Source organism: Melanotaenia boesemani, chromosome 23, assembly GCF_017639745.1.
Source record: "Melanotaenia boesemani isolate fMelBoe1 chromosome 23, fMelBoe1.pri, whole genome shotgun sequence".
In the NCBI taxonomy this organism is placed as follows: Eukaryota; Metazoa; Chordata; class Actinopteri; order Atheriniformes; family Melanotaeniidae; genus Melanotaenia; species Melanotaenia boesemani.
The window spans coordinates 6,286,708-6,305,585 of record NC_055704.1 but is presented as its reverse complement, the minus strand read 5'-3'; the positions used below and the strand labels follow the sequence as shown (position 1 = coordinate 6,305,585).

General features: G+C 44.9%; 1 long non-coding RNA gene across 1 annotated transcript; it reads left to right on the top strand.

The window, feature by feature from the left end:
- The first annotated feature begins 3,095 nt into the window (after nt 1-3,095).
- On the top strand, nt 3,096-17,731 carry LOC121634991. Its single transcript, XR_006009335.1, has 3 exons — nt 3,096-3,106; nt 6,594-6,598; nt 17,455-17,731. It is a non-coding gene; the product is annotated as an uncharacterized LOC121634991 (long non-coding RNA).
- Nucleotides 17,732-18,878: the final 1,147 nt, after the last annotated feature.

The following is an 18,878-nucleotide window of genomic DNA, read 5'->3' as shown; positions in this document are numbered from 1 at the left end:
ACTTTATCCATTGAAGTCAGATTCATAAAGTCATTGCAAAACAGTGCATCGATGAACTGAAGTTTGTTTTCAGGCCACATTGTCTTTGTACCTCCTGAACAAGTTGAGCCACAGAAGTCCACTGGGGAAAGTCAGTCTTTGACTGTTGTCTTCCAGGATCATTTTTAGTATGATAGGGTCAGACATCAAGGGCTCTCAATCTGCACAGAAAGATGGAAAAAGACTAGATTTTTTAAAGGATATTTATTAAATACTGCCATTGTGTGAATGCAGACAATACGCTTGAAAAGAAAGAGTTAACACTTTCTCAGGTCGTTTTATTACATATTTTACTCAAAAAGGTACAGTGTGTGAGAACTGGTGGCAAAGATGGGCACAGCAGTGACTTCAAATACTGAGCACGTTAGCGGATCCAGTGGCCTCAGGTGCAGCGATGGCTGCACCACAGGTAGCTACTTCAACATCCTGTATGTGTACTGTCTTCTATGGTGCTTTTGAGGCATTACTTAAGCCAAACGGAGCTCTAGCTCCTGTTAAAGTTGTAACTGCAGTTTTAAAGCTTCAAACACAGAATTGTTTGTCCAGAGACACCGTAGTAAAAATGGTGGCAGCTGCCATGTATGTGGACCCATGATGAGTAGATATCAATGGCTCATTCTAATAGAATAAAAACAATTAATTGGATTTGATTATAGATACCAATCAAAACATTTTTATTGTTGTATACATTTTTCTTTCACAACCTTTGATTTTGTTACACACTGCTCCTTTAAGGTTTAAGTTGGTGTGGTTAAATGATTGCTAAAAGTTAAGACTGCAACTCAATTTGGAGAAATGTGTTGAGAATCCAAAGTATGAAGAAGCATCCCGACACAAAGGAAACAAAATAACTGCACTGAAACTGCTTATCAAATCAGTAATATCAGCCTGAGTATCAGTCAACCAACCTTGTATGAGGAGAAGCCTTTTGAAGATCACCATACGGCTTGCCCCAATCATGTAATCAGCTAATGGATAGGTGTCAGTTCACTAGGTGACAGAAGTTTGACCTCTCTAGGCGACAAGCTTTGTTTAAAGGCTAGTGTTCATTGTACCACCCACACCGCAGTACCACACCAAAGTTATCACTGATGACGCACAACTGAAATATTTCAGCTAAGTCTCCATCAGCTGATCCATGAGCAACTATCATACCTTCGTTATAGGTAATGCCAACAACATTATTAGATTCATTTTACCAGGGTGACTTGAGCCTAAGTGCCTGAGACTCGTTCTATTTCAATATATCAAGTGGAACAGAGGATATATACAGTACATTAAGGTCAGATTCACTGTAGGATGTTGAGTTGATGTGGAAAGAGATCATCAGCTGATGTTTTGAACCTAAAGTCAAAGGTACATTTTTAAAGCAACTAGTGTGCTTCACAATCTGTTTAAATAACTGTTTGGCTTCAATCACATGGTCCAAACAGCTGATAAAGGACCCAAACACCATCTGAGGGTAGTCGTCGAGGTAATGGTGCTTTGGTAGACGTCTGATACAGGGGAACAGCTGGGGAATACTTCTGTCTGCTCCACTATTTCACTCTCTAGGTGTGAGATGGATTCATCAGTATGTACAGCAGCAACAACCAAATCCACCATTCTGTATCTTTTAAATCCGTCAGCACCAGCCATGCTGGATCATTTTCTGGCACATGACATCCAATCAGAAATGTGAGAAACCTCAGTAAACTCCAATTTTCATGTGCGCTGTAAGAGAGAGATAGGCACCGCCTTTTGTCAAACTGATTTCACAGGTTGTATCGTCCATTCAGAAGATGCTACGTCATCAACGGATTCCCCTCCTTAACTGGAAATGTCGTCAATTCGGAAGCCACGTCACTGCCAGGATCTTCGCCTCTTCTGCAGTTTTAGAGCCAATGAGGCGGGTCGGTCCTGTGAGGACATGTTGGGGCATGTCTGGGGAAAAAACACTGAAAATAAGAAGAGAAGCTGTTTCTTTACAGTAGCGAAGTACGGAGAGAAAAAATGGAGAGAAGATGAGAAACCAACACTGTTAGCGGAGGCAAAGTGGTTCCTGACGCGAGAGACTGCTGTAGCCATCTATGAATCGACACGTTCAATACCCGGAGCTCCGGTAAAGGGAGTTGTGTTTTACCAGCGTGTGCAGATGCCTTTGACCATGTCTCTGCGCAACGAATCGTCTCTAGTTCCCTACGGAGTGAGTGGCAGATGGGGGTACATGTTCTAATATGAGAGGGGGGAACTCTGTATGTACCAGGTGGATGGGAGTGAAACTTTCAGAACTTTACCGAATGTAGCATCTCTGACCTCCAGCGACTGGAGAGTGCTGAAGATAGTGGTCCCGCGGTGGCGTATAGAGGTTGAGCTAGGCTCCTCGGATGAATGCGAGCATACAGCGGCCTCTCCTCCTAAGCGGTCTAGACCAGGGTTTTCCCCCAGCAATTCAGTGAGGGACGGTGGAGGAAAGCCTCATTATTGTGCTATATGGCAGTCAAAAACCACCACCTCAGGTTTTTCCGAGCCAGCCTCCAGAGCCTCAGGGATCCATGGGATCAAGAGCACTTTATTTCCTTTAATTCAGAATGTGGTGTCTTCCAGACGATGTTGGCACTGCCTCACGCTGCGTGGGCTGAAAAAATGGAAGAAAATAGCGACAAGATTAGTACCCTCTTCCGTGACTGTCGCACCTGGAAAGACACCATATCGGTGAAAAAAAACGTAGTTTTGTAGACCACGCCTTCTCCTCCTTCCTCCATTGGTTGTTTTTCCAACTCGACCGAGTCTGACTTTTCACCCCAGCACGGAGCTCACAGCCTCAGGCTCGCCAGATCCGTCTCAGGACTCCGACTGCACACCCTCGCTGCTGTCTGGAGCCACAGACCTGGGGTACTCCTAGGACACCGAGTACTCACCCTCACTGTTGTCCGCAATCAGGGTCGAGGGGTACGCTCAGGATCCCAAGGCCGAGCCACCCATGACGCTGAAGCTGGTCGTGGATGAGGGGTATGAGGGTTCCCTGCATGCATCCTCTAGATCCTATATGGTGCTGTTCTGCTGTATCGCCACCCGCTTCCCCTTCGTCATCTGTGGGAGTAGTAGAGAGACTGGAGGATGAGCCGGACGGCTGGGTGTCATCTACGTTCATCAACAATGTAAAGACGGCGGTTCTCCATCTACTCACCAGCGTCCTCCGTAGGTTCCGGGAGGACAGCTGTTACGGATGTGAGATTAACCACCCCAGCCAGAAAGAGCACCAGTGTCTGGACGTGCTTGATGATGACTACTACTGTGACAACTTTCACGATCTCATGAGAGGTCTCTGCACCCCTCAATTCATTCCAGAATTCGTGCAAGAAGATGCCGCCTGACCTCAGATCCATTTTCAGGCTTAGGTGGAGGTTGGTCAGGATGCTGCTCGTCTGCTGACTCGCGGCATAAAGTCAGAGTAACTCGGCTGTCATCTTTCAGACCTTGCTTGATTAGGGTGAGATATCTGGAGCAGCGTGTCATATCGCTTAACCTTCTCATTGGAAACTAAGACCCGGATTGTTTAATATAGGTCTCATCTTCTCATCCAGATCATTTTCAGCTGTCTGCCTAATAGACGTCTCCGGCTGTGTCAGATTTAATCGATTTAATTGTTGAGGTGAAACAAGGAACATTTTCTGCGAGGTCTTCAGAAACATTTTTTCTTTTTATTATTATTCTAATTATCTTCTAATGATTCTGCCTAAAAGATTTCCCAGGATAGGTACAGCCGCAGAAAGCAGCGGTAAAATAAAACCGCCCGACTGCTTATTTAAGACCTGTCTCTTGCGTTTTATCCCAGTTTTTTTTTATTAGCCATCAGTTTGATAATTCTCTTCTGCCTCTTCAGTTTTTTATATTGGCATGAGGTTAGAGGGATGTTCCCTTTCAAAAGATTTAAAGCAATCTCGCTCAGAGCATGAAGGAAGTCAGGCGAGCAGTGAGTCAATCTCCTTACGTTTCCGCAGCGCTGCATGGACAGAGCTCTAAGTAACGGCGCCTTCCTTTTTATGCGACATATGGATCATGGTGAGTTATTTAGATTTGGGTACATAAACAGCCGGCCACTGACCTGGAAGTATACCCGTTCTCAACCTGTACCGTTCTGGACAGGTCGGGGTGAGATCCAGGATTAAATACCTGCAGGGATCTCTTGTTGCATCTTCAAAACTCTCCAGAAAATCGGCTTTTTGTGTGGGGAAGATCTGATGAGCCAATATTTTCATCTGTAATTTATCCTGAGGGTTTTTAAAAAGCACCATGTAGTTTGTATTTAAACTAATGGTGCGGCTGTATTTACCCTGATGACATACATTCTGAGTGAGCAAGAATACGTTCATATTTCTATGTTCTATGATGTCTATATTGCGTGAAGATCTTCATCACCTCCTAATGCTCACCTGCTTGGAAAATGACGTCAAGTATGATCAGATGATTCTGATCTGAGGGAAACAGATCTTCGTTCTCAAAGGATTCAGGCAATCCTTGTACAAATTAAATTTTTTTATTAAACTTCATGATCTCAGTATACATAGGCTGGAAAGACGTGCAAATACCACCATACCACATTAGTGGGTTCAGCATCCATCACACATTTGACATTTTCCAACACATTTTTTACAAAATAAGTTTTCACACATCCTGAAGGTCCAACAACCATACATGAAAATGGCGTTTTCAGTCTAGGATCAAATAAATCAATCTCCTTTGTAACAGTAAGGTGTGTCATTTTTCTCCCTGCTTAATACCCAAAAGACAGAGTGGTGCCATCAGGGAAGAGACACCATTTGTCATACACCACACAAAACTTTTTTTCAAATGTGGAGTTTTTCACCTGAAGGCCCTTTTTTTCACGTCTGATGGTGTGCTCGATCACCCTCTCTCCAGAACCACTGCCGGTGCTGCTGCTGCTGCTGGCGAGATAACCCTCCTCTAGACCTCTTACGCTATCAAAGCTGACACGTTCACTGCACTCCCGAGTCTGTGTGATGCCCTTCATGCACAAAACAACTTACTTGTGCCTGTGAGTCTGATAAGCATAACTTTTTGGGCCAGCAGCCGCATATACTTGAATGGTGTCTCCGTCCAGCTCATCAGTGAGATCCCCCAGATAATTTCCCAGCTGCAGGGAAGTTTAATCATTTTTAACCACATAAATCAGGCTATCGGTGTCGGTGTAAAGAACGCAGTGCTGTAGCCGCTCTAGATAACCGTACAACTTCAGGCGAGCGTAGGCTGTTGTAAAAGCAGCAATGAACACATTGCTGGTCTTACGAGGAGGGATGACAGTACGGTCAGAGTATTTCCACTGAACCATCGCAGTTTTCTCATTCAGAAAGGTGAAATATTCCACCTTGTATGAACCTGAAAACATGAACCTGAAAAATTGCTCAGGCTCGCTGACAAGCTCAGTGTGAACCAGATGGTTTCTCTGAGCAAATTTGCCCCAGAAGGAGTTTAAAGAGATCTTGGCTGTCTGGCGTTTTGCCGGATTCACCTCAATTTTGTCAGTGTCTAGTCGAATACCCTGATGCGTCTCATGATCCCTGATGTAAGCCTCTCTGCTCGCCTGATCAGTCGCTTCGGGCGGGTAACTGGATGTTTCATGCTTGTTTTTAAGGAAGGTCCAGATGTAGCCCTGAAAAATAGTGTCGCTACGGTTCTCAAAGTGCCAGACTTCTGTGATTTTACTCACTGTGTAACCAAGCTCCAGAGCTTTGTTAAATTCAGCTGTTACCCAGACCCCCATTAATGCTCTTCCTTCATCGTGAGTGCAAGAGCCTGCCTGGCTGTTAATTTTGGCGCATGTACGGCAGAGGGTGAACACCAGTTTATCACGAGCCGACTGACTACAGCTCTGATAAATCCAAAGTAACTCTGTGGTGCAGCAAAGTCTCGAGTGAGGATGACGGGGTGGCCGAGCGGGTATGGGTAGCTGAAATTGATCAAAACACTCACCACAACCATGGAATTCACAGCCCATAAACTCATAAACGTATTTCACGCCTCCAATTTCCGCGTACCCGTCAATGTAGTAGGGACATACCCGCTTCTCACCGCCTTTTAATGCATGCTGGATGTGAACCGATCTGCTGCGCGCAACCCACTCGAGCCACTGAATTGAAGTGTTTGAAAAGCGTTTACATTGCCTCCTGTAATCATCTGGAGAGGGGATGGCCAACGTTTTGGGTGACAAGTAGTTTGTTCTGAACACTTTCATGCAGGCTGAAGCGATAGTGATACAGCTGAACGGGTCCACACCGGTGTCATTGAGGAACTGTTGACGGAACTTTACAAAGCCCTGAGAAAGAATATCCACATCATTTTGACAATAATACAGAGCTTCCCTCCGAAAGTTGAAAGTTCCCTGACAGACCTCCCTGTACCAGGTGTAAAATCCTGCTAAGCGGGGGGAGGGAAAAGCCCCTACGTAATTTAAATGCTCCTCAGAGCTGAATTTATGAGGAAAATGACCTTTAGAAGAATCAGGAAACCCCAGAGCTTTTGGCATCTGACTAAGATGCATTGCTAGAAAGGAGAGGGAGTCAATGAATCTCAATTGTAGTCAGGGTCGGTAAAGCAGAGAATCTTGCTTCCCTGCATTATTAAAGCTGGCTGCAGACCTAATGCGATCATCCCGTTCAGAACCAGATAACTATCAAATCCCCTGGAGTTATGCGCGATGAAGGTGGAGCCCTGATACAGAGGCCTCCGAAAATGCAGGCACATTCTGTTACAGAGCACAGCGCAGGCGCAAGCTTCTCCTGGGTACAGGAGGGTGCATTACATACCAAGCAATATCCTCTACAGATGTGGCAGTGCGGCTTCTCATAACATTTATAGCAAAAATTGCAAATGTATTTACCACTGATAAAACTGCGAAGATTTTTCATACTGTATTAATGACTCTGTAATAGGAGAAGAAAGAGAGGATTAGAGTGGGCCGGGAAATCAGTTTCAAAATGCGATAAGGGACGGTTGTCTGGCGTTCGGTAAAAGACTACAATTTTCCGGTTCAGGATTTTTTCAAATTTTTCTATGTCACTGAACGTGACAGGTGTCTGATCATCCATCCCGGCCAGGCTCTGTAGCTCTTTACCGTGTGACACAGCCTGGTAATCTGTGAGGTTCGGATCTACAAGATGAGCTACGCTGATGGCGAAGCATAGGTGATCTTCTCTATTTTCCACGACGTACAGATGGCATCTTTTTTTATTAATAATTTCACAATCTAGAGTTTTTTCCAATTTCCGTTTAGCACCGCCTGATGGATTGACAATGGTTTGAGCAATAAATTCCAAGTGCGAGTCTAAAGCTATGCTTTCATCAGACTGAACCATGCGCTCTAATAAATCATCAAAAGCGGCTGCAATTTCATTTACGCTCTGATCATCGATGACGAGTGAAAGATGATTATGATTATTTTCACTCCGTACTTCTAACTCCAATAGATCATTGCGTCTAACCACCGCGGATACTTCTGTAGCCAGGATATGCTGGACGTCCATGTAAAATTGAGCAAGGTCTGGGGTATTGCGGACCGGGATGTTTAATAAACACCTTATTTCACGATTATTAAAATGCTCGCGGGTGACGGATGTTGAGGGTATTTCAGCCGACTGTGAAGAAGATTATGGGACCTCTTCACTCGTCTGGAAATCTCCTCTACCATGCTGAATGGTGACCGTTGAATTTATTGGTGGTGCTGGACCTAACGGCGCGGGTGCTGCTGAATTTAATGGCGCGGGTGTGATATCTTCCTCGGAACCTGAATCTGAGGTTTGCTCTTCAAAGCTGGTTTCAGAATCCTGAGATGAAGGCAGCTTCTAGGAATCGTCATCAGAATCTTAAGACATCTGTGTATAAATGCTTTTAGAATCTGTAGATGACTCTTCAAAGCTGGCTTCAGAATCAGAATCTGAAAACAAGGCAGCAGCCTGGTTCACGACGTTTATGACCCGCAGTAGTTTGATAGGTATGGGTTGTTGTGTCTCGTGGTAGTCGGATGAGGGTGGAGAGGACGGCGCAGAATCACTATGCTGAAAGGCTTCATCCATCAGATCTAAGCGTGAAGATTGAATCAATGGAACAGGTTCTGGAGAAGCCAGAGAGGAAGGTGGGGAATCAACGTGGAGTAAGGCATCATCTATCAGATTTAAGTGTGACGGCTGAATCAATGAAACAGGTTCTGACGAGCAAGGATTTTCAGGCGCGTTACCTCCTTCATTTAACGATGATGTAGGGGGTATCTGATTTAAAGTATCTACGAGCTGCTGTAATGCTTCCATGCTTTATGCCCCCCCCCAAATAAAATAAATGACACACCTTACTGTTACACAGCTAAAGGAGATCACTCAGTTTCCTCAGAACTTCTATAAAAATGAGCCCAAGCTGACCAAAAAATGTCCAGCGCTGACGCAGTCGTTGCTCCACCAGTGTGACGCTCCGTGGTGTTCAGGTGTGGAATAGCAGCAAAGAGAGAATGCAGATGCTGTTGTCTTCGTCGTTGTCTTCGGCGTTGTCTTTCGAGAGCTGCACAAAATACAGAACATAGTACTTAAAATAAATCTCTCCACTCTAAAAAAGTAAATAAATGAATAAAAGAATAACCTATTAACTATTAGTTAAAATTCTACCTCTTTTTACACGGTTTGTGGCAGATAAATCTGCTGTTTGGCTCTGGTTTCTTCTCCTCTTCAACCTCTTTGTAAAGGGGATGAATCAACATAGGGATAATAGAGTAATTATTCATACAAAGCATTTTAAGAAATAAATAAATTTTAAAGGGGATGAAAAGGGTTAAAGAAATTACCTTCAGTCTCAATGAACCACTGATCCTCCAGGCAGCGCTGTCTCTGAAACATGCGTGTCAGATAGCAAGAGAAAGAATTCCCCCCCGGAATATGCGTTAGCGGGTGACACGTTATCCGGATCCAATATGGTAGCATTAACTGCTTAGCTGAGCAGAGTAGGTTACATTAAACTTTCTAAAAGTAAAAAAAGAAGCAAAACTGTTGCAGTAGTTTTACCTGATATGCCCGGAGCGGCGAGCAGTTCGTTGGAGGCGGGCCTTCTACCTGGCTGGGTTTTGTAGACTCTGGACGCTTTCTGCGGCTCAGACGGTTACCCGGCTTATCTGTAGCAACAGCGGGATCCTGGCTGGTCGGTAGAACTTCGATACAAAAGTTTTCTCGGCAGACGGCTGGATTTTTTGCCCTGCTCGCTGGTTTATGCCCTCTGGATCGGTGGGTGCGTGGAGCAGTGATCAGTGGAATCGGTTCAGGCTCCGGGAGTCTCTGTAGCGTTCAAGAGATCTGCAGGTAGGTTTCAATTATGTTAAAAACATGCAGATAATGGTCATAATGGAATTGTATTATAGTAAATGTATTTTGCGGATGAGTCACATACCAAACTCTCTCTGTGTTAGATATAAGTTGTCAAATTCTTCCACCGTGACTAGCAGAAAAACAAAGATTTTTTTATTAAAGTCTGCAATAGAAAAAATAAATAAACGGCCTGCGGTAATGATCGACTCACCTCTAATAACAAAGTTTTCATCTGCTCATCCGGTGGTGGCTGGGGATGTATTTCTGCCATGGTGCGTGTGCCACGGTGTGCCAAAACTGCGGCAGACGGATTTTAAACTGAATTTAGTCTTTCTGAAGAAAAACAGACTCGATGAGAGGGAAAATCAAGGCCTACCGCGCCAGGATGATGCATCTTCAGTCTGATTTTAAAAGCAAGAGAATAAACTGGCATATACCTCAGGTTATATATAGGAAACGCCTATCTGTACATTAACATTGGGATTCTGTATTTAAATATTGCATGGGAAATAAGAAGATAGCGCTGTTTGATGTAGATGTTTAACACCTAGAGATCTTTTATGACATCCCGGAAATCTGTTCTTCACATCACCGATCTAATGTATTCGTAAGTTAATTGATCTAGCGTCGGATGAAATTAGGTTCTGAATGACACCAGACCCCCCCTGGGGAGACGCAGCGTTGCAAGGTGTGAATCGAGCCACGGAATTAGGTCAGCTCAGTCTTATTGCAGCCAACACGATGCCTGAATTTAATTGTAACTCTCTTGATATCATGGGACTACACCTGGCTCCTGCGGAGACGCAGCGTTGCGAGGTGTTAACAGTACCGCAGAGTTAGGTTAGCTCAGTCTCATTGCAGCCAGCATGGCGCCTGAATTTAATTGTAACTCTCATGATTGCTAGGGGAATCTACATGCAGATATTGACCGGAGATTTCACATCCCGGATCTCATTGCGAACAAAAGTTCTCTAATCCTACAACGGATGATATTAGGCTTTTTATATTTTTAAAAATGCGCGCCTCTCTGGCTAGACGCTGTACGAGCTCTCTCGCACACGCAGGGGGGAGGGGGGGACAGACGTTGGCCGCTCTTCTCAATTTCTCTTTCACTAAACTTGCTCGGCTCCATGGGGTCTTTTCACTAAATCCACATTTTCAATGTTTTTATTCTTTTTTCCCCCGTTATATTTTATTCTTTTTGTTTCTTCATTTCACGCATTCTTCTTTATACCAGTGTTTTTGTTGTTTTCTCTTCTTTAAGACACTTCAGCATCCATGGAAAATCTTGGGAGGAAAAGAGAGGACGGTTAAGAGTTCAATGAGCTGCAGCAACGTCTGAAACAGAACACGAGTTACAATAAACCCGCCGTCTGAAATATTTACTTACTATGTAATCTGCTCAACACAGACAGTAGAAAACCGTCTGAAATGTTTACTCATAAGACACGTATACAATCGGCGCATGTTTAATAAGTTAAACTTACATGTCGTCTCCTTTGTCTGTGGCGTATCTCCTGCCGCTGGATTCTTCATCTTCTGACTTTCAGGAGCCTTCCAGCCTCGACGTGAGACGCCTGGTTGTATCGTCCATCAGTAACATGTCCATCAAGCAGAGCATGAACACTACGATCTCTTCGTTCTCAATATGAGCTTGCCGTGTTGTTTTGTTTTTAGCGGGTTTTGTTTTGTTATGTGGCGCTAAAGTCACACGCCACTGTCGCAGACGTATGCGTCACATCGGTCCCGCTACCGCCCCCAACTCATGTGTGAATGCGACATGAAACAGTTCCCCTGGAGAAGGTAGTTCTTAGAAGTAGGACAGTTATTAGAACTGCGTTCTTAGAACTTGAACTTAGAACTCGGAATGCGCCTATTAAGAGTTTTTAAATAATAACCAAATCAAAAAGACATAACAGCGACCAGATACTAACTCACAGGAAAAAAAAAAAAATGAGAAACAAGGAGTGATTAGTGATGAAGAGTGGAGAGTGAGATCATGCAAATGCGACCACGCCTCCACGGAGGCCAGAGGCAGACCAGGGCCAGAGTCCCGGACCCTCAGCAGCAGACCCGGAGCACCAATCCAAGCCACCCCACCACGAAGACGACTCCAGCCCCACCCGAAGGGCGGCAGAGGAGAGCCCCAGCAAGAGCCCCCCACGGTCCCGAGTCACAGGTCCCAGGGGGCCAAGATCAGCAGCCGCCAGCCCCGCCGGCCACCCAGGGCAGCCCAAGCGAAGGGCCCAGGGCCCCAGTAGCCCAGAGGAGGCCGCCCTATTATACTATTGTATAATAATAGTTTGCTTCCCTCTGGATGATGAGCCTCTAGTGGCATTAGGCCCCCCCGCTCCCCAGAAGGCCCCCCAGGGCAAGACAGGCCAGGAGAGGCCGCCCCCCATGACAGGGCCATTCAGGGACCACAGCCAGTGAACCGTCACCAACCCCAGAAATTACCCACCCTCCCACACCCCTAACGGGGAATGAGAGGATGGGGACAGCAGCAGACCCACGGCCCACCACCCCAGGTCCGCCCAGAACCCCCCCCCCCCCCCACACACACACACACGCACACACGCACACACACACACACACAAGTGCACCCAACCCACCCCAACCACACACAGAAACACATGCACACACTCATTTCCTTGCACACTCCCGCTCATCCTAACTCATATATGCCCTCTCAGCCCCACCCACACAATATAAACACTCACACAGCATCCAGCCCTCTCACTCTCACTCCCCAGACACACCCCCACTCATCCTAACACATGCATACGCATGCACACAAACATACCCCCACATCCACACAAACATCATCCAAAGTATAGACACACAGACACAACATACAAGCATCCCTGTCTCACACCCCAGCACCTCCCCCTAAAATCCCCCGAATCCCACTCAGCCCTCCTTCAAACCCCTACACCCCCCCTGCCCCCGGGCCATACCCTGGGTCCCAGGGCATCAACCAGACACCAGGGCATGCACCAACCCACACCACGGCAGCACATCCGGGCAGGCCCTGACCCCCGGCACATACGGACCCCACCACCCCGGAGGGAGGAGGACCACCCACGGGCACCAGAGCCCAGAACCCCCGCCCAGCCTGCCCCGGAATAGCCCGGCCGCCTGGCCCAGGACCGACGCCCACCAACCCAGGCGCCACCAGTGGCCTCACTCCCCGCCACGAGGAGACTCCAACCGCTGGCCCCCACAGCCCCCGACGGGGCCAGACCCAGAGCCACCCCCATCGCAGAGCAGCCCGGGCAACCACAAAGAACCTGCAACCACCAGTCACTCCCGGCCATTTCCCAAACCCCCATAGCAACGAGGTCACAGTCCTCCACCTACACTAAGTGATGGAACTAAGCACAGGGGACCAGAGGGAATGAGATTCAGCTAAATAGTCGAGACATTGTCTCACTACTGATGTGGTCAACTAAGAGATTCCTAAACTGCTGAATACACAGATAATTTTTGTTTTTCCAGTTCACAAGGATAGTTTTCTTTGTGATGCATAATGCTGTGCGTATCATGTGTGCAGAGTTAATTGCCATATTAATGTCACCCAAGTCACCTAGTAGACATAGTGCGGGGATTGTAGGAATATTATATTTAAACCATGTTGACATGTCCACACATACCTGAAGCCAGAACCTGCGGACAGGTGTGCAGGACCACAAGGCATGGAGATAGTTGTCAGGTGTGTTTTCATTGCAGTGTGGGCAGATGTTTGATTGTGACAGACCCATCCTGAACATCCTTTGTCCTGTATAATGAGTTCTATGCAGAATTTTGAATTGTATTAGTTGCATATTTGAATTCTTAGTCATTTTAAAGGTGTTTAAACATATTTGTGACCATTTATCTTTATTAAAGTTACTGGATAAGTCACCCTCCCATTTTGAAGTTGGAAGACAGACTGAGTCTTCTAGTTTAAATAATAGTCTATATGTTTTTGATAATAGCTTTGGGGCATTGAGATTCATGAATTCTGCCACCCTAATAGGTAGCTGTAAGTTTAATTGGTTAATGGTATATTTTTTACATATAATAGATTTAAGCTGGTGATATTCTAAAAAATTTTTTCTACTGATTCCATATTGTGAAGTGAGAATATTCAATGAAAAGAATTTTCCATTTTCTATTGTATGTTCTGTTTTATTCCTTTATTTTTCCATTGAGTAAAATTGATAAGCTTTTTGTTTTGCAGGATGTCAGGGTTGTTTCAGAGGGGTGTAAACTTACATGGAAACAGTGAGGATTTGGTTATTTTTAGAAAATCCCACCAAGCCACTAATGAGGAACTGATATTGATGCTTTTAAAACACTTATGTGTTTTGATGGTTGACCTGATGAATGGCAGGTCAGAGATAAACAGATCCTCACACAATGCTTGCTCTACATCTAAACATGATTCACCCAGACTGCTAGGTTTAAGCCATTTGGAGAAATACTGCAGCTTGTTAGCTAAGAAAACATGATTAAAGTTGGGTAGCTCCAATCCGCCTCTATCTTTAGTCTGTTGTAAAGTTTTTAGACTGATACGTGATGGCTATTTTTCCATAAAAATTTAGATATATGTGAGTCCAGTGACTTAAACCAGCTGGAGGATGGTTTAGTGGGTATCATTCTCTCTCATGCTCGGTGCCTGCAGATCGATCACTGTTTCCTTCATCTTCTTATTTTCCTTCGAGAGACGGGTCAAGCCCTCGGTGAGGGATTTTACCAACTCTCTGAGACCAGCATTTTCTACAGCCAGAGTTTCCACCTGCTTCTGGCTGAATTCTAATGATTCACGTGGTGCCTGGAACTCCTTGTGGAGAATTTCTACCAGGCTCAAACGCGCATCAAAACTACTGAGTTTCTTATCTATAGAGATCAGAACATCCGTTGAGTCATTCCCCGGTGATGAGGTGGAGGGGGTGGATGTGTTGTTTGGTTTCCCCATGACGATTCTGTCGTAACAATGATCTATAAAATCTTTCAGGCTGGCCAAATCCTCCCCACTGTGCTCCAGAGTGTACCTTTTAAAGACACTGTTTTCCTACTTTAAAGAATGTTTTGATTAGGCTGGCACAAAATACAATTGAATGAAAGTATAAATGTTTGGGCGCACCTAGTTTGAATCTGCCGTCTTCCCAGAACTACGTCACCTACAGCATTAGCGTCACTTACCTGCCACCAGCGTCACCTACCTGCAGCACCTCCACCTACCTGCAGCACCTCTCCCCTTTGCAGTATTGACTACTTTTAATTGATTGACTGGATTGACAATCAGCTGCTTTTTTTCTGTCCTTGTTGTACTTGGTTTTACTTTGGATAGTCCACTTGTGAAACAAGCTTGCTTGTGGCGGGTAACACGGTGCAGAGAAAACGGACCGTCTGACTGTTCTGCGACCAGCTTAATCTGGTGAGTGTTGTGTTAGCTCAACTAAGATTAATAAGAGAATTAGCACAATCAATTTATGTACTAAAAAACGGAAATTACCAAACAACTTTTAATACTCGACCCTTCTTCTTACCTAATTTAAATTTTTGCTAAGTTAAGGTCTTATTTGCACTGTTAAATAACGGAATCCTTTGAATCTAACTTGACCAATGTCAAGTGAATCATGAAAATGTGTTGGAAGTGTAAATACTGTCCTGTACACTGTGAAAAGAGAGCACAGCTGTTTAAACACTACAGGATAAAACACGGGCGTTTTGCAAGAACAGAACCATTTCCTTGTTTGCATGAGGCATGCCCGTGTACATTTAAAACACTAAATGCATTAAAGGTGCACTTATCCCGCATTCACACCAGAGCTCCAGATCAGCAAACAAATATTCTATTCTATTCTAAAGTCATTTAGCAGACGCTTTTATCCAAAGCGACTTACATTTGAGAGTAAGAACAACACAAGCATGAATTCAAACAAGATGGGATGTCATAATTAAGTGATAGTCAGACCGCTTTGAGTCCAGTTGGACCCAGGTGCTGTCATGTAGTGCTAGAGGCAGTGCATATAATTTTTTTTTTTTTTTAAATTTTATTTAAATACAAGATCACGATTTCATCACACAATATCAACTTGGGCATAAGTGCACACAGCTTCTTCAGTACTTGCTTGAGCCAAAGAGCTGGACAAATCTTTCTAACTCATTTAGTTAAGCTAAATGTGGAAATGCTCCTTAAACAACTGAGTCTTTAGCTTGCTCTTAAAAGTGGATAAGGACTCTGCGGATCGGATGGAGTTTGGTAGATCGTTCCACCACCGGGGAACAACAAAGGAGAAGAGTCTAGCTACTGATTTTGCACCACGTTGTGGTGGGAGCACTAGGCGTCTTTCGCTGGCAGAGCGTAACTGTCGAGAGGGAGTGTAGCTCTGGATTAAGGAGTGAAGGTAGACCGGAGCCGTTTGGGTTATTGTTTTGTAAGCCAGAAGCAGAGCTTTGAATTTGATCCGTGCTGCAACTGGAAGCCAGTGAAGAGCAATTAGCAGCGGAGTGACGTGAGCTCTTTTGGGCTGGCTGAAGACCAGACGTGCTGCTGCGTTCTGGATCATCTGCAAAAGTTTAACTGAGCATGCAGGCAGGCCAGCCAGTAAGGAGTTGCAGTAGTCAATGCGTGAAATGACCAGAGCCTGGACCAGGAGCTGGGTCGTGTGTTCGGTCAGGTAGGGTTAGGGTCTGATCCTCCTGATGTTGTAGAGAGCAAATCGGCAAGACCGGGGAACCGAGGCAACATGGTCCTTAAAGGTCAGCTGGTTGTCTACCATGACACCAAGATTCCTGGTAGAAGATTTAGGCACTAGTGTGATTGAGTCAAGCTGCACACTTATCTGTGGTGGTAAAGAAGGATTGGCTGGAAAGACAATAAGCTCAGTCTTGGACAGATTTAACTGAAGGTGGCGATCCTTCATCCATGCGGAGATATCAGCAAGGCATGCTGATATTCGCATTGAGACGGTTGTGTCGTCAGGTGGGAAAGAAAGGAAAAGCTGAGTGTCATCTGCATAGCAATGATAGGAGAAACCATGAGAGCAAATGACTGCACCGAGTGAGGAGGTGTATAGTGAAAAGAGAGGAGGGCCAAGCACCGAGCCCTGAGGCACCCCTGTTGTCAGCCCATGTGATCTGGACATTCCCCCTTGCCAAGATACTTTGAATGATCTCCCTGTGAGGTAGGACGTAAACCATGAGAGGACAGATCCTGAGATGCCAAGCTCCAAGAGTGTGGAGAACAGTATATGATGGTTGACCGTGTCAGAGGCAGCCGACAGGTCCAGCAGTATAAGGACTGAGGATTGACCAGTGGATCTGGCAAGCCGTACGGAACCAGTAATTGACAGGAGAGCAGTTTCAGTAGAGTGACCTTGCCTATAGCCAGATTGATATGGATCAAACAGGTTGTCCCCAAATGTTAAGTTTAGCTGTCTGTCATGTGGATTTTCGGAGCTTTGTACTGTGTCTGAGTTCTTCTCTCACCTGCATTCTGCACATCTTAAAGTAAACCACAAGGTTGGATGTCCTTACAAAGACTGCAACTTTGAAAGCAGTGTTTACAGCACTTTCAAGGCACACAAGAGTAAAGAACACAAGACAAATAACTGGAAGAGGTTTAAGTCTGAAATCACTGGTGATATGGATAATGTCAGTGATGCTGCCAAGAACAAGTATCAGGTGCTGATGATATGGAAGATATAGAGAAGGTGTGTGAAGTAACCATTGAGGGTGATTTTCATGATCTAGAAAAGCAGATTGAACACAGCTTGGCATCTCTTCTGTTAAAGATGCAAACTATTCTGAACATACCAGAAAGTGCTGTACAGGAAGTTATCCAGCAACTGTGTCAGATCAATGAGTTGTCACAGCCACTTCTTCAAACCAGAATTTTGACCGTACTAAGCAGTAGCGGTTTTAGGCACGGGCGAACCAGGCATTTCAGTCACGTGGGGGGCGGCATGAGCTCTTGGTGGAAAAATTTTTTTTCTATTATGTACAATGTCACTGTGTGCGGAATCGGCAATTGGCGCCCCCTGCTGCAGCAGACGCCCCTGCTTAATGAGAAGGTACCCATAAGGAAGCTATATGAGAAAAGTGGAAGGAGAGGGGGTGCGTCACTTGTGGGATAGTTCACCTCTGGGAACAGGGTGGGGGCGGGGGGATCCACTGTAAAGGGCAATAATCTTAATCTAAACAAATAAGTGGGTTAATATTCATTTCACTCATAATATTATCAATAAAGGCCTATAATTCCTGTACGTTTTTGTTTGAATTGTTTGAAATGGCAAATAAAAACAGGTAATACTAATGATTATGTGATCACCAAGGTGAATTGGTTTAGTCTTGACTTCTGATGGTGACAGTGGTGGGGGATGGGTAATCTGTTGATTGACGAATGTCAAATAAACACGGAGATGGACAGAAAAAGGTCAAAGCCATCAGGTGCCCAATTCAGGAAAAAAAGAAAAGAAGAGGAGGAGAAACGAGCAAAAGATAAAGGTATGCAGTTCTGTGTATATGCTATCCATGTCATGAATGAAGAGCTAATGTTAATTAGTCGTAAATAGTACAACTGTTACATGAGTTAGCCTTCTTGCTATGATGCTTGCTATGCTAACAGTAATTCGGTCACAAGTTCAGTTATTATGTATTTCCATTATTTTGGTTATGTGGCACTGTAATTAGCCTAATATGTAAATAGTTTCAGAGAGGAACATAACGTTTGCCATTGCCACTCTGTCCCATGACAAAGCATAGTTTAAACATTCATAATTAAAAGTATGCAAAACGTAGAATTCAAGGGAGTGAGATGGGAGCTAATTGTTCTTCTGACATTTAGCATATAATGACATGTTTACTTACATTACCAATTCATGGATGTTTTATATCATAGTTATAGCCTATGGTGTTTTTATATAAATTTCATTTGTAACTAAACTGCAATTTCAGGGGCACTTCTAAAATATTTTGGAGCATCCTCTGGCACATGTCAGGATGAGCCACCCACCTCCCCTGCTAGACAGGACGCTGCTGGAATGAGCTCAGAGCCTCAGGATGACGAGCTACCATCTACCTCATTAGATACACAGTCCTCTCCTAGAATGGTCTCGACCCTTCAGGATGAGCTACCATCTATGTCCTCAGCTACTCATATGACTCCACAAATATCTGATATTGGGGAAGATCCCTTTACCTCTACTTCTACCCAGCATGATGAGCCTTCAGGTTGGTTTTTGCATGTCTCTGTGTATGTGTGTGTGTCTGTCTGTATTTGTGACAACACTACTGGACAACTGCAGTTTCATGTAATTTTAATATTCCTCAGTAGGCCTGCATGTTACACACCACTCTTATGTGCTTTGAGTGATATGCCAATATGTGTGTGATAGAAATGCCTGGAGCTGAACCCCAACTCAACCCCACTGATGAGAATGAACCTCTGTCAACCGACCCTGCTACCTGGCCCTTACCTCTGACTGACAAGATTCGGACAGAGCTGGT